General features: G+C 38.2%; 1 long non-coding RNA gene across 2 annotated transcripts; it reads left to right on the plus strand.

Annotated features, from left to right (window-relative positions):
* Positions 1-1423: 1423 nt before the first annotated feature.
* LOC121102070 lies at positions 1424-23572 on the plus strand. Of its 2 annotated transcripts, none has more exons than XR_005834126.1 (4): positions 1424-1669; positions 5046-5140; positions 10828-10919; positions 21655-23572. It is a non-coding gene; the product is annotated as an uncharacterized LOC121102070 (long non-coding RNA). The 2 variants fall into 2 exon arrangements; XR_005834127.1 differs by having other exon boundaries at positions 21658-23572.
* Positions 23573-23975: the final 403 nt, after the last annotated feature.

Here is a 23975-nt window from a genome sequence, read left to right on the forward strand (position 1 = left end):
GAACTCCCGCTAGCGGAGTTACAGTTCCTCCCAGGTCGTCCACCAGCAAGTGCTCCCCAGCCTCTATGGCTATAAAAGCGGCTCTCACGAAGTTGGGGTTGCAGAGATTTTCTCTGGCAGCTGCCCCTGACGTGCTTCTATCCGTAAGTCCCCTTAATATAAAGCCATTTTTTTTTGTCAAGTTGGACTGTGAGCCTTTTTCTTTGGTTTTATGTCTCCTTCAGCCTTTGGAGATCGTTTTGCATATACCTTCCTCTTACAGAATAATGGGCAAGCAGACAGGAGGAGCCTACAAACGAAGAATGGGCCAGGGAGATGGGGCTTCTGTGGGGGAAATCCCGGAGTGGCTGAGCACCCGGATGTGGGGAGGCATGACTCATTTACTTGATGCCTGTAGACCACCGAATGAGGAGGGGGTGCTGAAATCGCCGGGCAGGCTAGAGTGACTGGTGTTAGAAAGTCGCATGACCCACTGGGGTAAGGAGGGCTGCTGAGTGGCATCCGTGCTTGGTGGTCCCTCTTATGGTCCCTTCAACTGACCACCGATGCCCAGCTGGCAGCAGAAGCAAAAATAAGGCAGGTGAAGGAAGTATTGTAATTGGAGAAGAACATGAGACTATCCACATCCCTTTTGGCTTCAAACTTGGCAGATGTAATCCAAACCCAGGCTAGATCAAGACCTTCGTGTGTTGTCCCTCTAGGCATCTGGGGGGCCTAAAACGTGGTGGCCTCACTTGGAACTGTCGCGAGGAAACCAGACTGGGACGCTATAACACAGAACATCGCGTGCCTAGAAAGTTGGATGTGTGTTCAGTAAAAGGAGGTATGAGAAACGGAGCTGCATTTTTTTGTTGAGAGAAAAGAATTTTTCCTCAAAGTAAGTCTGGTTGTTTTAAGAGAAAAAGACATAGGTCGAAATTGGAATGTAGAAATGTAAAGTTGTAGAAGGTTTGTGGAAAAGGAATTTTATGTGTGGTCAAGCTGGCTAAGATTTAAGTGAATTTATTTAAAAATGAATTTTAATGTCAAAAGTAAGCTGGTGCAAAATTAGAATTTGGTTTTTCCGCTGTTACATGACACACAACTTGGGGCGCCTCGCTGACTCAGTGGGTAGAGCATGTGACCCTTAATCTCAGGGTCGAGAGTTCAAGCCCCACACTGGGCATGGAACTAAGTTAAAAAAAAAAAAAAAGACATACACATCTTAAGTGTCTTCTCCAAATGTAAGTGGAGAAGGCTTAAACTACCTGGACAGGTAAACTTAACTTATTCCATCTACCAGAAAACAACTGTAGATCCAGCTTTAATTTTTTAATTTTTTAATTTTATCTATTTATTTGAGAGAGAGAAGAGATAGCAAGAGAGCAGGAGCCGGGAGGAGAGGGAGAAGCAGGCTCCCTGCTGAGCGGGGAGCCGGATGCTGGCCTTGATCCCAGGACCCTGAGATCAGGACCTGAGCCAAAGGCAGACGCTTAACTGCCACCCAGGTGCCCCTGTAGATCCAACTTTTATAATGAGCCACTTTTGTACCTGTTTCACGGCAGCAATTTAAAACAGAAGCTATAAAGTCTCTGCATCTTCCTGTGGGTCTAGCCTCTTTGAACTCCTACAGTGCTTCTGTGGCAGGATAGCAAGGGGGCTTTCCGAGAGGCTCTAATGCACTTAGCAGGTAGGATCCTTCGGGGAGATGCCAGCACCCTTGCTCTTCAGTGTACCAGCAGTCTGTCGAGTCCATGAAAGCGGGGCACCATTGCTTCTGTTGACCGTGGTTTCTCCGGCACATTTTGTTGAGCATTGTTACAGGATTTCTACTTCTGTAGCGCCCACGGTCACGTGGCATTCCTGGTCACGCTGCTTGGAAGTATGAAGTGGTAGACCTGAGGAAGGGTGGTGGGCAACAGAGCAAAGCTTATTGAGCAATAGTATAAAGCTCCTGGAGAGGGAGGGGACCCAAGAGGGTTACGGTTTTAGCCTGCAAATCTAGGGGTTTTGCAAGTTCTTTTGTGCAACTGTTTTAAGCAACCTGGGTGTGCTGAGTCGTGCCAATCAGGGCTGGATCATGCATGTGTCTACCTTTTAGGTAAATGTTTATGCGCTGATGGTCTTTTTGGGCTGACATCTGGGGCCTTATGTCTTAACTGCCCCTTGCTGGTGATAGTGACAAATGCTTCGTGGTTAATTGCCTTATTTTAAGACGTTTTGCGGAAGTCATTTCTGCAAAGGCTGCAGAACAGAATGTCAGTGTGCTCCTGTCTCAGCTGCAAAACAGGATGTTGGTGCTGCTGTGTCTTAGCTGTCCTGACTCTACCTTCTTGTTGGGGACCCTGACCCCGACTACCTCACTGTCTAGCTAACTCCTAACAGCATGCCATTTTTGAATTTGAGTTAGGGGTTTTGATATACTTCCTGTGACTTGTCAAAGCTGTAAGATGTCGAGAAAGTTTTCAGCACTTTCATTTGTAAAGGGAGGTAATAGTACCTACCTTGAGAGGTTATTGCAAGGCTCTGATAGGATATCACAGGGAAATGCTTTGGCATAATGCACAATAGCGGGCTCAAAATAACCGTGCTTCCTTCCTACCCAAGTCATCAAGTTGCATCTAAAAGATACAATGATAACGTTTTTAAAGTTAATTAAAATATGGGAGAAACAAGAGCATTCCTGTAAGAATGGAAGTATTTTTGTTTGTTTTTTAGAAACTCCAGTGCTCCCTGGTGAATTTTAGTACAAAAAACAGAAATCTGAGTGGTAAGCGCCATATGCTCTACTGGCTTTTATTTTATTTTATTTTTTCAAAAGATATCTCTTACCACATTAGCGCAAAGCCCATTTCAAAATGCCGTACAGAGCCTTTTGCAGTCTGTAATGAATTGTTAAAAAAAAAAAAAAGCTTTAAATGAGCGATTAAAAACAGGAGTTTGTTGAGTTGAATAAAAGCTCTCCTTGGAAATGTGGTTTGCACTGAAAAAAAATCTACATGGAAGTGTTTACTCAAAAAGCTTGTTTGATTGTCCCCACCTGAAGGGTCTCACCCTATGGCCACCGCAGGGTAGATTATATAATGTACATTGGTTTTGAAAACATAGAATCTATTCTCCTTTGCCTCAGTGCTTGTATTTCATGCTGACACATTCAGCTGAAACCCTGTCTGATCTATCAAGCTCTTTATGTTGGATTACTTGATGGTCTGGGAAAGGAAAAAGGACATTAGTGTCTCTTTTTGCTCTTTGGGATACCTTTTAGAGTAATCTCTTTTCAGTAATGGACAAGTAACTTTAAATATGTGTGTGTGTGTGTGTGTGTGTATGTGTGACACATCTTTTTTGTCTTTGATATCTATCCCAGGGAATATTCAATTAATAAAACAGTGTGTTGTACTCGCTCATAAGGAATGAGCTATGTGCTTGCTCTTACCAAAAAATAATATCCAATTGCCATCATTCCTAAATCTTTTGCACTTGTGTTTGCTTTCCAGCTCTCCACCTGGGCAGAAACTCAGCCCTTCACTGATCTTGCATTCCCCTACACTACTCTTTTTTAGGGACTTAGCAATTCATGTTGTTCCTTGACTTGCTCTAAAACAAAGGTTTAATATTGTGGAATAGGTACAGCAGAGTCAATGAAATTGCTGCTCAGCCAATTAGAATATATTTGAACTTGTCATTAATTGTTCAGGATCATGGTAGTATTGATTCAATTTTGGCAGCTCACGCCGATTGGAAAAGTTACAGACATGGCTGGAAATAGGACTCAGTCTTACTCAGTGATTTTACAGATATGACAAAAAAAATATAGTAAGTTACATGGGTAATAAAAACTACAGCCTCGAATTAATTGAATTGAGTAATGGATCTAGAAATAAAGTTTATTTATTTGGAGGCTCCCACAAGAGAACTCGTCTTCTCTTATTTTAAGAATGGTTTACCTTTATCTGGAAATTGATCAAGAATTGCAGCTTTAGTTTGACGCACATGGAGTGATGAAGAAGCAAAGGGATGCCTATGAGCTCTGTCAACCGTGGTGATCAATGGGGCCAAGATGTCACAGGCAGATCATCCTCATTTCTGGAATGTATTCCAAGCATTGAGCAACTACCTAGGAAGGGAACAAGGCACTATTTACACTTTATCAGCAAGGAGAGAGAACGCGTCCCATGCCTGCCATTTTCACGTAGTAAATTTTGCCAAAGTCCTCCCCTCAATCCACTGTGGGAATATAGAAAAACCTTGATGACATATTCATGGGTTATTCTCTTAGATTACCTAACTTCTTTTCAAAAGGGAAGTTTCTGTGTAAAGCATATTGCTTTGAGATTGGTGGAGCTCAGGGCTGCTTGTATTGTTTATTTAATTTGTTACTAGATTCTTAGGATTTTCTATTCTCTTTCTCCTGACAAAGTGTGAGCCTTGATATCCTTCCTATTGGAAATAAAGTAGATTTGAGGATAAGTACTTTATCAATTATTTTCTTTGTGTGTTCTTTCCTTCCTTCTCCAAATTAGCATAGTGCTCTGTACAGAATAGATCCTCAAAATGCTATTCGCTGTATGAATCTATTCTGTTTAGATAGACATAACTTTATAAGTTCGAAGCTGTCAAATACTGCTTGTAAAGGTCCTAATTTTCACATTTACTGTTGTATCCACCAGCCAAGAAATGCTTATTTTAAACATTAAGAAATTCTGCTTGCTTGATGAGTATAATTATGATGTGCTGAAGACGTTAGTTTGGGCACTTAGCATTCATTCGTATGAAAGTCCTCTTTTTTAGCATTATTTTTAAAGAACATATTACATAGTTGTGCACTGCATTCATGTCCATATCCCTGTAGACTTGGTACTACGTACTTTATGAGCATGTGTGCCATAAGACCTATTACTTAAATACAATACCAGACTTTTCTGGCATCCTCGAGCATAGCACAAATGACTTTATGCGTGTTGCTATGGTTGTATTGTTTTGTATCATTCCTAGCTACAGAGTGCAAATTTTATGGGAACTTTGCGTGAAAACAGAGCTTCAAATGTCTAATTCTCTTCCTTTAGAAAGAGGTTCTGTCAATATTCATTCAAGTTGGAAGAGAGAATGTGAACAGATGGCTGTGGCAAACAGCACATTGCAACTGGGAAGCAGCGTACAGGTACTAGTGAAAATGACATTTGGTATTCCATAATAGTCTTGAAAATTAATTTTAAATCAGGCTTCAAAATCATAATAAAGAGCAACTCATATATTATTCATTTCTTTATTCCGAGGGCTAATGTTCAGAGTGTTAAGTACAATATATGCTGGAAGAAGGTAAAGGGAATGTGATTTTCAATTAAACACATAAAGTGTGTTTAAAAACTGCTGGCATGACCTTAGTTATTTTTCTAGGATCACTGAATAACTTTTTCAGTATCCAGAGACTTTAAGCTCCAAGGACTATTTACAATTAAAAGAGAATATAAAGTTAAAGAATGTAAGGGAACTATTTAAAAAGTTTTAATTTTATATTTTATGCAGACTCTGGTTGAATTTTTGAAGGTAATTAGTTGGTCGGATGCCAGGAGTGGTAAATATTTTATACTTGCTCATGGAAACAGGTAGCTGGAATGTCAAATTCGTACACATCATCAAAAAGCAGGCAATTACCATCTATGCTAATGTATAGATGGCTGCCTCCAAGGTTCACAGGTAATCAGACCTTTTCTGAAGAGTTCAGCATATATTTCTATTTCTATTTAAAATAAATATTGCCATCTGAATAAAACTTTTGATTTTTTTTGGAGGAGCTGCTTGGGGAATGGTGATATTAGGATGGGAAGGGTGGCTTGTTATAATATTATTCCTTTGGGTTACCAGTTCTGATTATCTTTGTGATATTGCAAGCAGAACATTCTTTAAATTAATAGGAACTTTCCTAACTAAAACATTTCAAATTACATCTATTTTTTCCAAGAGAAGATAATTATGTAAAGCAAAGAAATTAGAAAATGAGAGAGAGAGCTCCATGAACAAAGGGATTTCAGCACAGGCATGCATTATTCTCGTGGCATTCATTAATATCATGTGGATCTATATGTGGGGTGTGTGTGTGTGTGTGTGTGTGTGTATTTGCCTTTAAAACAAATTTGAATTGTTGGGGGGGGTCATGTTTTGCAATTGTGAGGCCATAGTGGGTATGTTTTCTGGCCTGAGAATATCTCAGAGATAATTATGTATCAAATAGGAGAAAGATTTCATGATGGAAGTGATAGGGATATTGGTGTCCTGTAGACCTATGCTGATTTCTTTCTCTAGCACTTACCAGTTACAAAACTTTGTAACCAGTTATGTAACCTCTATAATCCTCATGTGTAAAATAGGTATAACAAGAATAGAGATGTCACAGCGTCATTGTAGGGATTATTTAAATATTATATATAGAACACGATTAAGATGTTTTATCTATTTTTATTATTATACTTTTATGTATCAGTAGGGGCTTACATATGTGTGTAAAATTAAGTCCCTTAATTTTAACCAGTAGACTTAATTTTAACCAGTAGATTTTTAGGCAAGTCCTACTTTGCATGAAGTATCGTGATCAATAACAAAAAAAAAAATGTATTGTTTCAATATGGTAGGATTTTTTTTGTTGGGTTCTGACATGAATTATTAGAGTCTCACAAACTCTCTGAAATGAGAAAGCTGAGGAAAGTCAAAACAGCTTGGCTGAGATTGTGCAAACTCTTCATGGCAGATCAAGGATGACTAGTCTAGGAGTCATTTTTTTTTTTTTTTTTAAAGTAAGCTCTATGCCAAACATGGGGCTTGAACCCACAACTCCACGATCAAGAGTGAGATGTCCTATTGACTGACCCAGCCAGGTGCCCCAGGAGTCTTTTCACAATACCCCATTACCTCCCAGTGAAAGTGAAAATTCTTTACTTCTGATTGAAAGTGAAAATTCTTTTACATTCTCTCACTGTCTAAAAATTCTCTCATCTATTTTCATCATTAAGCCCACTGCAATAAACACATTAACTGTTTATAATGACATCTTACTAGTTTGTCTCTTTCCTATTGATTCTGTCAAATTAAAGGCTAAACTTCACATGGGGAAAATCAAGTGTGTGAAACATAATTTAATTAAAGGAGACAGACATTTATTAGATGCTTATGCTGTGCAAAGAAACTACATGGTGCATTGTTGATAAACATGCATGTGTGTGTAACACCTACGTTGTACTCCTCATGTCTAGGAAGGGAAGAAAGTCTCATCTGTCACCAGCAACAAGTCAGTGTCACTCTTAGTTGATAACATCCACACATGTGGTCCCAAGGCTGTTACAAAAACATTCAATACATTCAGGCCTAAGTACAGCATAGTTGTGATGAGTGTCTATAGACCCTACCACAGTGGTCTTCTTCCTTCTCTTACCCTCTATGCTTGCTCTGTCTTCTCTCACTCTGCCTCCTCTTCCTGCTTCCTTCCTGGAAGCAGACAGCTGTGTCATCTTCTGATGATGATGGCAATCTATGACCCAGAACTTGCAGATTTTTTCAAGGAAGAATATCTAATAATCAAAGAAAACTTTTTCTTATAAATAATGACTGCACCTTAAACCATAATAGTACAGAAAACAAAGTCTTTTTTAGGCTGTGATTGTTAAGAAATTAAGAAGGGCTGAAATGTTACTAATTTGAGTCTTGGCCCTGCCACTGTGAACTGTGTGACCACAGCAAGTTTCTTAGTCTCTTTGAGTCTCTGTTCTTTATCTATAATATGGAGATAATAATAAGGCCTTGTTCTTGTGGTTGCTGGGAGGCTTATAGGAATTAATATAAGTGTAAGGCTCATGGGTTATTGCCTGATGCCTAGGAAATGCTTGGTGTATAGAAATTGTTATTATGGTTTTTAAATTTGTACGTTTTACCATAAATTTACCCATTACCATGTTGAGAAGGAAACAGTAAGAGGAAAGTGAAACCTAGCTTCTAATAGATATGTACGCTAATTGGTTAATTAAATGATTAAACCAAGTTTTCTGCTTATTCAGAAATATTTCGGTGTTTCGAATCCCTTCTCACATATGATTGTCACACATCACACGCAGGTATGCACACAAACAACTACAGAGTCCCTGCAGATGGTGAGGGAAATGCGCATTTTCTTACTTTTTTAAAAAATATATTTATTTTATTTTAGAAAGAGAGCAAGAGTGCAGGAGAGAGGGGCAGAGGGAGAGGGAGAGAGAGTCTCAGGCAGACTCCGCGCTAAGGGCAGAGCCCAATGCCGGGCTTGATCTCACCACCCTGAGATCATGACTGAGCCGAAACCAAGAGGCGGACACTCAACTTGACTGCACCACCCAGGCGCCCCTGCATTTTCTTACTTAAATTTTTTTTTAACTTTTTACTATTTTATCACCTTTAAGTAGAGAAAAGAATGAAAGGAATTCCCACAATAGTGCTATCGGATTGCAACTGATAGAATGACTAGTTTTATTTGGTGTAAGGGGTAATGCAACACTTTTGGATCTTGATCTTAAAGGATGAGTAGGAGTGTGTCAGGTTGGGAAAGGGAATTTTGAGCTGAGAAATGAAAACAGGATAAATGAAATCACAGAGAGGGGAAACACCTGTATTACAGAATGGGTGTCACTACACCATTGTAGGGGTGTTTTTTAGTCTGAGCTCTCTAGAAATAGACTCTGAAGCTGACAGTTGCATGTGGAGGTTTATTGAGAGTACTTCCGGAAGGGACACCTGTAAGGAAGGGAGGAAGGCACGATTAGGTGGAAAAAAGAACTGACTTTCAAAGCAATGGCAGCTGGATCCTCCGCCCCTCTGAAGCTGGTACCGCCTTCAGAGCTGTCCCTGTCTGAGGGGAGAGGGCCAGGTACATATGTCCCTACGTCATCAGTCTTAGCTGGGGGCGCTCTTTGGGAGCACGAGCCTTGGACAAGACCTCTTCTTTGCCTAGAGCAGAGCTCTTGTGAGCCGTACTTCTCTGTCATGACACCGCCCACCAGTGATGTGGTGCAAGGCTATATGGAGTCAATATGGAAACAAATGGCACAGCTGTGTTCCAGCGAAAGCTTAGGTACTAAAGCGGGCAGCTACTATATGCCATAGTTCGCTCACCCCAGGCAGAGAGCAATTCTCACTGAGGGATATAGCTTGCAGACCTCAGCAGTCGATACTGCCAGAAGCTGGGCGATGGTGCTTGACCCTTGAGAGGGCATTTGGACAGAGCACTGTGGGTGCACTGCAGTTCACCCCCTGCATCTTTCAGATCTACATGCTTCTTATGGTAAAATTTGCCCCATCCGTTCGCCATCATCGAAGGCAGTTCTGCATTCCTCCTTCCATGAAAGTAGATCATCGCTTTTTCTAAGCTTCCACGGATTATCGTAACAGCATGTTAGCACCATCTCCTTGTCTGGGTTTTTTTTTTTTTTTTTTTTTTTTTTACGAGGGGAGAGAGCTCCTGTGTCAATAAACCCTGTTAACCAGTTTGATGTTTCACTTCCCGCCACCCGCACTGACTTGGTTTTGCACCCTGAGCATCCAGCTCCATGCAGCTCTTCTGGCTCACGCTTGTAGCGGTCAGCTAGGTTCTGCAGCTCCTTTGGCATTTACCCCCTCTTCCTCTGTACCAGGCCTGGCAAATCCCCAGTCAAAGCTGTGCCGAGATTTGTCCTCAGTTCCTCAGTTATTGGTCTGATTGCCGGAGGGGGAGGTGGGGATAGACTCTGAGTGGGGCGAGCTTCAGGGTCCTGAAAAGAAGTTAATCTTGGGGCTCCTGGATAGCTCAGTCAGTTAAGCATCTGACTCTTGATTTCGGCTCAGGCCATGATCTCAGGGTTGCGGGACTGAGCCCCATGTCAGGCTCCTCACTCAGCAGGGAGTTGGCTTGAGAGTCTTTCTCATCCTCTCCCCTTACCCCTCCTCCTGCTTACGTGCTTTCTCCCTCTTTCAAAATAAGTATCTCTTTCTCTGAAGAAAAAAAAAAAAGTTAATCTCGATTTCATGTTACCTGCCCTTAGTTCAAATGTACTCTTACCCACCACAGTTTCTTAAATTACACCAGCAGATTTCTCAGCCTGATAAATAACATAGCAAGAGGCAGTGGAAACAGCTACTATGGCACAAGTCTGAAAATACCTCATCAATAGAAAATATGGTCATTAGGTCTTTCTTTTTAGCACTAGTATGCTAGCAACAGGGGGCTCTGAGGTCAAATGAAAAATAGGAGATTTTGCATATAAAGGAGGAAATCTCAAACAAGATCTTTAACAAACACTGTTAGTTCCTTCCCAATAGCATTATCTCCTTCTCCCTTACTGAAATAATCCTGACTTTTATCCTAGCAAATTGCCGCCCAGGATAGAGCCCTGTAACAGCCTCCCTTGCAGCTATATTAAGCTACATGGCTAAGTTCTGGCTAGGGAGTTGTAAATAAAAGTGATGTGTGAGACTTCCAGAATTCTACAAAAAAAGTTGGGAGGAGGGGCTCTATTTCACTTCCTTTCCTTCTTGAAACATAGAAACAATGGCTAGAGCTCGAACAACTATCTTCAAGGGGATTTAATCTTTAGGCTTGAATTTTGCCCTGGAGATTTGATAATTACAGAGGACTTTGTCTTCAAATTTGGTATTTTTATCATTGGGCTATCTCTATAATGATAACTTACTGCATTATCCTATTGTTTTCATTTGATCTTATTACAGACTCTTTGGTCTGCTTATTTTTGACAACATGGTTGGGCATGAGAAATAGAAAGAACACATTTCACCCTAGGGTACAAATCGGCCTTTGGTGTTGATGTGCTTAATGTACCATGTAATCATTTTCAGATCAAAATCAATGGACTCAAGTCTTTACTGCCCACCTGTGGTTACAAGAGGACACTCAAAGGGAATGGCATTGGAAGAATGGCTTCATGAAGGTAGGGACAGTACTGTCTTCGATGTGCTGCTGATTTATTCTCCTAAGTGGAATGGTCACAAACCCCAGGAGTCCTTAGGTTTAATGGTTAAGATCAATGATTTAAAATAACAAAAGCTTCAGGAACAGTATTGGGTACACTGGCGAGGCTTACTCTCCACTCTTGATGTCTCCTTTTATGCTGATGAAGCTTTATGAACCTAATGCTTCTGGGCGCTCTCCACCTTCCTTCTCACTCTGTCCCCCTCCTCCCAGTGGAAGTAGAGTGATTTATCCAACTATGGAGAGGAGAGGACAGGACGTGCGTAGACCAGCCCCTTGCTCTCTCCTTTCTCTTGTGCATCCCTTGGGCAGCTCATCCACATGTTCTCAGTTCTGTGTGTGGTAGTTCAGCACTCCGTCTGCCTGCGTTGGTAAGTGGATATTACCGGGAAGTTCAGTTTTGGGAAGCCTGCTTGCCTACAATATAACACAATTCCCAATATCAAACGTGGATTCAAAAAAGTGCCTAATACAGTATTGAATTATTAAGTAAACACATGTGTAATGATCATCAGATCAGGAAATAAGGCATTGCTAAAACCTCTGTGTGTCTTTTCTGGATCTCAACTCCATCCCTGCAATATGTATGCTTTTCTTTGTAGTTTTATCACAAATACATATATTAATGAACACTATGGTTTTGCCTATTTCTGGATTCTATAAAATTGAATCTGTTATGGGTTGAATTGTATTCCCCCTAAAATTTATATGTTGAAGTACTAATCCCTGATACCTCAGAATGTGATGTTATGTGGAGATAGGGTCTTTACAGAGGTAATAAAGTTAAAATGAGGTTATTAGGATGTACCCTAATCCAAGATGATGGGTATCCTTATAAGAGGAAGCTTGGACAGAAGGAGCGGACGTGGAGACACAGGGAGAAGACAGCCATCTACAAGCCATGGAGAAAGGCCTGGAAAAGATTCCCCCTTACAGCTCTCAGAAGAAAGTTACCCTGCCAACATCTCGATCTCCCACTTCTAGCCTCCAGAACTGTGAGACAATACATTTTTGTTATTTAAGCCATCTGATCTTTGGTACTTTGTCTTAGTAGCCCTAGAAAACGAATATAAATTTATGCAGCATGTATCCTTTACTCTCTGACTTCTTCTCAATTTTGTGAGATTCATCCATGTTGTTGCGTGTAAGTTTATTTTCATAGCTATATTATATTTCATGGTATAAATATTATCAACACTAACAATCAGTTTTATCCATTTTGTTCTTGATGGATATTTCTCTTCCAAGCCCTAAAGCAGCCAGTCAAACCATTTTCCACTGACCTTACGTCCGTGTACATTATGGCCTTGGGCCACTTACTTTTACACTCAAAGTAGATGACTAGATTCACTGGTTGCAGATCTGCCCAATGGGACGATTTTCTCTCACTATTGTCTTTCAAGACCATCTGAGTGAAGCTGTTCTGGAGGTGCCATCCTTGTTCAGCTTGCACCCACCGTCTGGGCCAACAAGTCTGTATTAGTGTTCTCTAGTTTCCAATAACACGTTCCTCATTTCCCTCTGAGATCTCACCAGGAGCCCCTTTAACATTTATATTTCTACCAACATCCTTTTCATGATGACACCCTAAGTTGAGAGGAGCTTTCTCTCCAGGTCTCCTCCTCTTTCTGAACTCTTACCAGAATTACCTTTAACATCCATATTTCTTCCAATAATCTCTTTAAGGAATTCTAGACTTTTCCTAACATGTACTCCAATTTTTCCAGCCTCTGTATAATACCCAGTTCAAAGCTACCTCCACATTTTTAAGTTTTGTTTTTATTTTTATTTTTTTTTTTTTAACAGCAAAACTCCACTTCTTAATACCAAAACCTATTTGTTTGCTAGGGCTGTCACACCAAAGTACCACATACTGGGAGGAATTTATTTTCTTACAGGTGTAGAGGCTACAAGTCTGAGATCAAGGTGCCAACAAGTTTGTTTTCTTCTAAGGCCTCTCTCCTTTGCTTGTGGATGGCTGGTCATCTTTGTTTCTTCACGCCCTCTATACCTGTGTTTTAATGTCCTCTTCTTATAAGGACACTGATCATATTAGATGAGGGCCCACCCTAGTGACATCATTTTAACTTAATTACCTCTTTAAAGACCCTATATCCAAATATAGTCACTTTCTGCGATGGGGGGGGGGGCGGGGTGGTTAGGACTTCAACATACGAATTTTAGGGGATACAGTTCAGCCTATAACCCTATCCATGAACCAAGTTCAGAGATTTTCCTCCTCTAGCTGATCATCAGGATTCCCCATATGGCTGTGACCTGGGAAAGGTTTTCTAAACCAAGGCCAATAACTGACTTAGTTGAGCATTTAATTCTCTCTGAAGTTCAGCTACTCTATTAAGTCCTAGGCTTGGGCCTCGGGTTTTCTGCAATCCTGCCAAGAGAGTTGATGGGAGCTTCTTTGTACACAACCCAAAAGGCCCTGGGGCTTTTACATCTGGCTTTGTATTGCCAGTTCTTTGTCCACAGCTATTGACTATCTTTTTGTGCTTTGCAATAGCCAGTCACTACCTAAGAGCTACTGTTTTCTCCAAACAGCTTCGAAGCCTGATACAGGTGCATTCACTTTTACCACCCACTCTCCCGACTTACTGCCCATGAACGTTACAATATGATCAACACCTGTGCACCAGGGGCTGCCTATCACTCTTGATGGAATTTCCATTGCTAGTTGGCCAGTGAATGAGCTAGCCTCAAATCCTCACCTGTCAGCTACTTTCTCAGACCGCTGTTAATACCAGCTGTGACAGGTCAATCACTCCAGAACTTGCTGAGATGGAACTTAGGGTAGGCAATGCTCTTTAGAAAACAATACCCGGTCAAGGAAAGGTGTGGTGACAGGACTGGGGAGAGAAAGAAGCTGAACTGAGATATAGGCCTTGTAGTATCTTGGCAAACCTGGAAGGGAGGTCTGCAGTGAGTACATCAGGCCAAAAGGGCCAGGCCTTCAAAGCCTGCCTCGCTCCATAACCAGGAGTGGATATGAGCTGCTGGCCCAGGAAGGGCATGACCTTGGGCGCTGAGCTGGCTGCAGCTGAAGCATATAATACCGGAGCTGAGAGCGGAGGCTGCAGACTTCAGTGGATGCTTCTGGCAACGGCTTCTCTCTTACAGGATCTTGGCGGGGATCTCCAGGTCCAGTAAAGGTACATATTCTTAGAGTATACCTTAGAGGTGGAATTTCTGGGTGATAGAATTTGTGCACCTCTAACTTTAGTCCATGTTGCCAAGCTCTTTTCCAAAGTAGTTGTTCTATTTATACCCTCATGAAGGTTACGAGAGTTTTTAGTTACTTCATTTCTTTTTGAACACTTGGTATGGTCTGCTGTTTTTATTTTTGTCTCTTTGGTGGTCTGTAGCAGTGTAATAATTTGGTATTAATTTGTCTAACAACTGGGGTAATTCTTGGTGAAGTGGCTATTCAAGAATTTTGTCCATTTAAAAAAAAAGTGTTGTATTTGGTCTATAAGCTCTTTACTGGTTATATAGATTGTAAATATCCTCTTTTTCTTTTACTCGGGGGCAATGAATGGTGTATTTTGATGAAGATATGTTTTAACTTTTATGTAATTCAATTTATTGGTCTATAAAGATAATGCTTTTTGTGTTTTGTTTAGAAATAATGCTTTTGCTATCCTAGCGTCATAATTGTATCTTCCTACATCACCTGCTACTTTTGCTGTAGACCTGCAACTCACTTAGAACTAATTTTTGTGCATGATATGAGGTAGTAAAGAGCTTCTAAAAATTCTTATCCATATGGAGCTATTTTTACCCCAGCACAGTTAACTGAAAAGACTACAGATATTGTCTAACTACTCTACAGTGCAAGCTTTTATTTAGAAAGGCTACGTTTTACCATAGAAACCAATAATTCCCAAGTCTTTGAAGCTTTAAACCTCAAAGTTCATTTCTTGTTTATACTCCTTGCTTGTCATGGCTGGTGCCTGGCTTTATGCTACAAAACATCTATCTGGAACATGAGGGGTCTTGGTAGCAGGAGAGGAAGAGGGAAGCATATACTGGTTCTTAAATCTTTTGTCCTGAAGTGGTACTAACTTCTCATATTTCATTGACCAAGCTGGTATGTGTCCAACAGTTCAGCAACTATGTGTACATATTACCTTCTGCAGGGAAGGCCAGAAAAATTTAATGAATACTAATGTGTGCCATCACCTACCTTTGCAATAAAACAAGTCTCTATCTGTGAACCTTACAGATTATCTGTTTTCTATTCAATCTTTGCAGCACTATCACACTGTCTTAATTACTAGAACTTTATAAGTTTCCATAATGAGTATAATAGCCTTCTCACCTTGTTCTCCAGTAATGTTTTGTCTATTCTTGACCTTTTGCATTTGTGGGTTTTTTTTTTTTTTAAGATTTTATTTATTTATTAGAGAGAGAGACAGCCAGCGAAAGAGGGAACACAAGCAGGGGGAGTGGGGGAGGAAGAAGCAGGCTCCCAGCGGAGGAGTCCGATGTGGGGTTCGATCCCAGAACGCCGGGATCATGCCCTGAGCTGAAGGCAGACACTTAATGACTGCACCACCCAGGTGCCCGGGTTTTTTTTTTTTAATTTGACAAGTTTCACAGGACATAAAAAGGGTTTAGATTTTGATTGGAGTTTTATTGGCTTTATGACCTCATGAAACAAAAATTATTCATTGTTCTTTCGGTTTGGGGAAAATAATGGAACGTTTACACACAGGGTTAACACATTCAAAATATATACTATGTGGTAGTAAACAAGACCGTGTTCTGAGTACTGATTAAATGGGATCCCATCCTTCTTGGAGATCAGGGGATTGAGGAAAAAGTTGCAAGAATTTGTCAGATTAGTTAAGAACACAGGGTTTGATGGAAGAATATAGCAAATTACTTGTTTGAGTCTAAAAATATGATTCATCATGTACTTGAAACACTTTACTATGTATTGTAGGAAGTATCAGTGTTGAATTCTACACTTTAGAAGGAACCTAATATAATGCGTGAAGTGATTAAATGCTTTGAAGAAACAACAGATATAGTTCTAAAAAAAAAAAAAAAAGGGGGGGGGGAAAATAGTATTTTATTTTTATTTCAGGTGACAAATTCTGGGGAAGGGAAAAGTATAACAGCTGCATTTATTATAATGAGAACAAATTCATAAAAGGATACATAATTAGGCATTTAAAATTTTGCTGAATTTCAAATCACACTCAGAAAACCCATTATAAGTGAATTAGGAGTTTAAAATTTTTTGCAGGACTTTTTTTTTTTTTTTTTTTACTTTATTTACTTTTTACTTTGGGAAGTAACTGCAAAATCTTATATTAATAGAACATTAAGGGCAAACTTTCTAAATGTATTAAGTCAAAAATTTCCAAGTTATGTTTCCTTTAGTAACTCTAATCTCTTTGTGCAAATAATAAAGCAATAAAATTAATATGATATACCATTGTGCAAAATGAATATAAAAGCTGATTTATAGTCAGTGTATAGTAAACATGACTGCATTTTAAAATCTGGTGTTTTTAAAGTTCTGACTTGAAATTTGAATGGGGAATTTTAGAGTGTATTTGTACATATGTCTCTTCGTTTAACCTATTTAAAAATCATCTGTTTATTTCAATATTACCTTAGTAGATTCCAGGTGCCTCTGAAATTTAATATATCATTGAATATTTAAACAACGATTGCTCTTTTATCTAAACATAATTTTAAGGCAAATCAGTTTTTACATTGGTCATAATGTTAAGCATTTGAGATTATATTTGAGGTATATTTGTGGATAGCTCTTTATAACATAGATGTAAAAAAAAACTCCTGACTCAAAACCAGAGTTATCTTCACCTAAGATGACAGAGTGAATCAAGTTTTTTGCTAACATTATAGATCTCGTTTCCACACATGCTAATTGGAATGCTTTGGTTTTATAGTTATATTTCACACAGCTATCCTGGCGAAATGTTTCATCAGTGTTTATTCATTTTATTAGGAACTAGCAAGACACTGTAGAAAATTCAGTTAAATATTATTAACAAGCAAAACCTACCAAAGTATATGGCCTAATGCAAGTCATCAATAGAATCATGTTTATACACAAAATTCATAATTAGTAATGCTAAATATTAGTAAAGCTAGAAACTGGGATATGCACAAATAAGGACCCACCAGGCTAAAAGATTAATGAGGCTGTAATCCTTTGCTCCAAATATTTAATCTTGGCTCTCCTGCCTTCGCTGTTCTTGCCTGGTTTTGGTATTGGTATTTTATGTTTTTGAACTCCTTTGGTTATTTGTCTATATTCCATTTCTACTTTCACCATTAAATATTTTAGATGTAGGTTTTTCATGATGTTCTCAAGTTGATATTCCTTTTATTCTTAGTTTGAGAATTTAAATCGTGAATGAGTGTTATATATATATTTTTAATGCTTTTTCTTCATCTATTGAAATGATTGGATGTTTTGGTCTTTTATTAGTATGGCGTATTAAATTAATTTTCAGATGTTAAACCAACCTTGCATCCTAGAGATAAATCCCACTTAATGTATAACACTTTTTATATGTTGCTGAATTTAGATGTTGCTATGTTTTGTTGAATATATTTTGATGTCCATATTCATGAAGAATATTGATCTCTAATTTTCTCATGAATTCTTTGGCTTTTGGTATCAGGGTAATACTGAATTCATAGAATGAGTTAGAAAGTGTTTCCTCCTCTATTTTTTAGGAAGAGTTCATATGAAGGATTGGTAGTATTTCTCTTTTAAGTGTTAGAATTCTGGGGAAGCCATTTGGCCTTGAGGTTTTCTTTGTGAGATTTGAAATTAATAATGCAGTCTTATTTATTCATTATATTATTTATTAAAAGTCTATTCAGGCTTCTTTAGCCTGAGTCAGTGTAAGATAATATCTAGTTCATTGAAGTTGTCTATTTTTTTTCAAAGGTTTTATTTATTAGAGAGTGAGTGAGCAGGGGGACCTGCCAGACCTGTTGGCGGCCTTCATCCCAGAATCCTGGGATCATGACCTGAACCAAAGGCCGACACTTAGACAACTTTGGGGTACCAGGTGGCTCAGTTGGTTAATTTTTTGACAAAGTTGTTTATAACATTCCTTACAATTCTCTTAATTTCTCTCAGTTGTAAAATGATTCCTTTCACTTCTAATTTTGATAATTTTTATCTTTTTTCCCCTTTAGTTTGTCTAGCAAAAGATTTGTCGGATTTTTTTTTTTTTATCATTTAAAAATTCTCGGTATAGTTGACTTTTTCAATTGTTTTTCTGCTTTGTATTTTGTTGATTTCCACAAGTATTTATTATATATTTCTGTTGCTTTAGGCTTAGTTTTTGTCTTCTAGATTTTTGAGGTAGACTCTTAGATTACAGGATTTTTTTCCTGGGTTATAATCATGTAACAAAACAAATTTAAGGTGCATGATTCGGTGGGTTTTAACATTTTTTACTATAATATGGAACCATCAGCACTATCTAATTTGAGAATAAATCCATCACCCTAAAATGAAGCACCAAATCTATTAGCAGTCAGTCCCAATTTTTCTCTTCTATACGATTTCCTGGAAAATCATTAATCTGTATACGTCTAAGAATTTTCCTATTCTACACATTTTATATAAATGGAATATACAATATGTGCCTGGCTTTTTTCACTTAGCATAATGCTTTCAAGGTTTATCCATATTGTAGCATGTATCTGTACTTGACTTTTATGCCTTAATGTTCCATGTAGAGATAGGTCTCATTTTGTGGTGGACATTTGAATAGTTTCTATCATTAGCTGTTGTGAATAATGCTGCCATGAGCATTCATGTTAAAATTTTTATGTGAACATATATTTTCAGTTCTCTTGGGTATACATCTAGGAATGGAATTGCTGGGTCATACACTAATCCTGTGTTTAAAGTTCTGAGGAAGGGACAAACAGGGTTTTCACCATAGCAGGTTATTTATTCATTTTTTTCTTCTATAGTCCTTTAAAGACATTAAGTTTTCCTAAACAGTGCTTTAGTAGCATATCATAATTGATAGGTTGCTTTCATTTTCACTCAGTTTGAAAAACTCTCATTTATTGTTTTCATTGGTCCATGGGTTCTTTCTTAATATTTGTGAATATCCCATTTTTTTCCTGCTGTTAATACCTAATATGTTTACATTATAGTTGAAGAATATAGTTTGTATGAATTTAATCCCTTAATATGCACTTGTTTTAAAAATGCACTTGTTTTAAAAAAAATATATGGACTTATTTTATGTCTAACATAGTGTTTGCCTTGGAAGATGTTTATTTATGCTTGAGGTATTTTATTGGTGGGTGAAGTGTGCAATAGATAACCCGTCCTACTGGTTGATAAAATTGTTGAAGTCTTCTATATCTTTGATTTTTCTCTCGAGGTGTTCTATCAATTGAGAATGAGTATTGAAATCTCTGTTACTGTTGTCTGTTTCTCTCAAATTTTGTCAGTTTTTGCTTATTTTAGAATTACGTTGTTGGACATGTACATGTTTATAATTCTATTCCTGCAATTATACAATGTCTCATTTTATCTCTAGAAACAATTTTGTCTATAAATTATTCTGATACCAGTGTAGCCGCTTCAGATCTCCTATAGCTGTTTGTATGGTCTGCCTTTTTTCTTTCAACCTATTCATGTCATTGAGTCTGTAGAGTATCTCTTGTAGACAGCATATAATTCCTTATTATATTTTATCCAATCTGACAAGCTCTGTGTTTTGTGGGATGTTGTATTCATTCACATTCATTGTAATCATTGGTACGGTTACATCTGTCATTTTGCTATCTGTCTTCTGTATGTTTCATAGCTTCATTTTGTTCTGGTTATTGTCCTGTTATGTGTTAAATAGAAATTTTATAGTGTACCACTTAAATTTCTCTTTTGTTGTATTCTATTCAGTTATTAGTGGTTTCTGTAGGAGTCACAATATGAATCCTATTACATTCTGCTTTGGATTAATACTTGAATTCCAGTAAAATACAGAAACTTTAACATAGCTACATATGCTCTCCTGTTTATGATAACATCATCATATATATGATGTTTTTATATTTATGAGCCCCAAAGCCTGTTTGTAAATATTATCCTAGATGATTAAAAAATAATTTAAGAAAATGTAAATATAGACTGACTTTTATATTAACCACATAGTTATCATTACCAGTGTTTTTATTTCTTTGTGTGAATTCATGTTATTATCTGATGTCATTTTCTTTCAGCCTGAAGGGATTCCTTTAGTTTTTATAAGGCAGGTCTGCTAGCAAGGAATTATCTCAGCCTTTGTATATCTCAGGATAACTTTACTTCAGTTTCATTTTTAAAGAACAGTCTTGCTGGATATGAAATTCTTAGTTGACAGTTTTGTTTTTCTTTGAGCTCTTTGAATATTTCATCACAGTACCTTCTGATCCATGCTTTTTTGTTTCGTTTTGCTTTCTAATGAGATGTCAGATGCTGTTAGTCTTATTATGGTTCCTCTCTATGTGATCAAATCATTTTCCTCTCGCTGCTTTTAAGGTTTTTCTCTGTTTTTGACTTTGAACAGTTTGATTTCATGTGTGTAAGTATGGATCTTTTAAAATTTCTCCAACCTGGAGTTTGTTGTGCCTCTTGGGTTCATAAGTTAATGGTTTTCATTAAACATGGGGAATTTTTGGACATTATTTCTTCAAATATTCTTTCTGGCCCTTTCTGTCACACTGTTCCTCATATGCCATTTTTCACATATTGGTGTGTTTGATGGTGTTGCACAGGTTTTGGAGGCTTTTTTTTAAAATTTGTTTTTAAGATTAGATAATTTCTATTGGTCTATATTTCTTCTTCCAGCTCACCTACACTCCTGACCTCGGTAGTGATTTTTTTTTTTTTAATTTTGGTTTTTGCACTTTTCATTTAGATTTTGCAACTGGTTCTTATAATTTCTATCTCTACTGACATTTTCTATTTGTGCCATTATCATAAGGTTTTCTTTAGTTCTTTGGAACATATTTATAACATTTGCTTTAGAGTCTTCCAAGTTCAACATCCAGGCCTCCTCAGAGACCATTTCTATTGACACCCCCCCGCCCCCCCTGCATGTATCACACTTCCCTATTTCTTTATGGGTCTCACATTTTTGCAGATTTGGAAACTACCTTGTAGTGAATCTAGATTCTGAATTCCCCTTCTTCTCAGGGGTGGTTGTTATGGGTTTTCTTTCCTTTTTCTTTTTTTAATTTGTCTTGTTTGGTGCCTTGCACTGACTAACTGTGAAGAGTCTCTTTCTTCCTCAGTATGTGGCTACTGATGTCTCTGCTAAGGTTTTTATTTCCAAGCCTGACATCCTAGAGATGACTCCTAATAGCCCAGTGATCAGACAATGATAGGTTTATTGACTCAAAATGTATTTGACCAATCTCTTGCTGGTGGATTTGGGTGTGAATCAGGGTATGCATTCAAAGTTCAGGCAGTTTAGGAGTGTGCCTAGCTTTTACTTTTTGCTAGGCTGGCTCCTGTCTCCTCTCTGCATTAGGCCTTATATTCAGTCGTAGATAAATAGGGACCTCTCTGGTGTCTCATGGGCATGTACACATTCCTGGGTGTATGCACAGCCTTCCAGACCACAAACATATATGAATGCATATCAGGACTCAATATGTTTGTTTTCTGTTTTAAGTAGGTTCCATGCCCAGTGTGGGGCTCAAACTCATGATGGTGAGATCAAGACCTGAGCTGATATCAAGAGTCAGACACTTAACAGACTGAGCCACCAGGTGCCCCAAGACTCGGTATGTTTGCCTTATATTTACTGTCTGGATATACTATTACATTTCTGGCTAGTGTGATGGTCTTTTGCTTGATGCAACCAATATCAAAACTTCTGAATGGTTGTGATGTTGGTCCTTCATGAATCTCACCAGCAAGATTGTTTCAACAACACCCCTGGGGATATACTTTGCTCCAAATCAAACAGCACCCTCTGGCAGCAAAAGCGTTTTCACAATTCTCTTCAACTACTGAGCTGATGCAACTAGGGTTGAGGGTGGTATAAGAGCAGTTTTAGTTTTAGCAGGCTAAAACACCACAGAGTACAACTGTTTTTATATGAAGTTCAGTAGTTTTTCTTGAATTAAAGCTTCCAATTTGTTGTACGCCTTTGGTTGATTTTCAGAGAACTGAATTGTTGTTTTTGACAATTGTCACATTTTTATCATTACTTTTTGAGGCAGAATTTGCTGAGCTTCTCACTCCACTATTCTTGGAGTCCTACCTCTTTTTCCTTTTTATCAGAAAAAGCAAGCTTTCCCCAGCAGCCCATAGTAACTTCTAATTATACATCATTGGGGGGAAAAAGGTGTTGTGTGGCTCCTCCTTGGTACAGGGGAAACTAGGGGGAAAAAGTAATTACCTTTGGTAGTCCCTAGAGTGAAAGCTGACAAGTGAGAAAATGTCTATCTGAAATGGGGTTGGGCTTAGACAATAATATTAGTCTGTCACCCAAGTCTAACTGCTGTTACCCTAGTAGGAAGTACAATTATTCTTAACACTTTTATAGCAAAGGCAATTGGACATTAATTTCATTACGAATCAAGTTTAGAGGTTTAGAGAAAAAGGAACTACATGGGTTTTACATTGAACTTACCATGTACTAGTGTCTTAACCTTGGGCAAGCTACTTAACACTTTCTATTCTCCAGTTTCTCCATATGTCAAATGTGAGTAATGATTATTCTTTCTTCAAGAGTTGTAGTAAGAATTAAGTGCCTATACAGTACTTTGCCCAGTGTCCAACTCACAGCTAGTGTTTAGCAAGTGTTAGTGCCCTGTGAGCATGGGAAACTTTTTAGGAAACCAAATCCAACTTAATATGGAATTGTTTCTTTGTTCCAGAATATTTTCCAATGATGATAAAATTGGAAGGGTTAATGCTTTAATTCTATGTCAGCCATGGAATTCTCTAAGGACTGGTTATATAGGCCATTCCATGTAGATCAATACTTGGCTTATATATGACACTGAAACTGGGCAAGTTACCAACTGATGTTTTAGCTAAGCTCTTTCCTTCTGGGATTGAGTCATGGAACCAACAAATATGGATCGGAAATGAAGGACAGCATTGTATGAAGGCTGGAGAAATCATAACAGACTCTTTACTATTTAAAGTAGAAAAGAACAGAAATGTACTGATAAAAAAGAATAGAAATGTACTCATAAGAAAACATTAATTAAAAAACATTGGCCGCTTTAGTCACTATATGTATATATACATATGTGGTATATATTTCTCACGGTGATCAAATACTAAATAGATTTCTGATATTACAAAATGACAGTTCACTTATGGATAATTGGAAAGAAAATGAAAAAATAAATGAGATTTCATGAATATACTGAATAACTTGCAGTCAGAAAAATAAATCAGCATGTAGATATATATGCCATAATGCAATTTCATTTTCAATCAGCCAAAGTGATAAAATTAGTTATAGCGAAAATAAGTCTTAACGATAATACTCTTTGTGTTCGCGATGAATTAATGATCACTGGAGATATCTACAAGTAATTCTAAAGATTTTCATAATAAGATATAACAAAGTTTTGGTCATGTTTTAGAAATGGAAAAAAAAAAAAGTGGCAGAAAATTTCACAAGGAGCCAAAGCTTTTGTGATGAATCAGGAATAGAGAGTTCCTTCCAGTACAGTTTCATTTAAACAGGAAGCAATGGGAACCGTCTTCTGTTATGAATACTGCAATTACCATAGTTCTTGCCAAATTTTTCACCCACCGCTTATTATCACATTCAGCCATTGCTTCTCTGGAGAAATGAATCATTGTTGATGATCCAGACTGTGTGAATAAATTTGCTCTTGTAAGGGGGGAGGAAGTGCTGGGGCAGATGTACTTTGTGCGCGCCGACTAGCTCTTCGGCGGGATGAGGTGATGGTGTTCTTATAAGTGGTCTCCTCTGAAATGTAGGTCATTGTTAATGCTCTGTAT

Source organism: Ursus maritimus, unplaced genomic scaffold (genome assembly GCF_017311325.1).
Source record: "Ursus maritimus isolate PB19 unplaced genomic scaffold, ASM1731132v1 scaffold_12, whole genome shotgun sequence".
Lineage (NCBI taxonomy): Eukaryota > Metazoa > Chordata > Mammalia > Carnivora > Ursidae > Ursus > Ursus maritimus.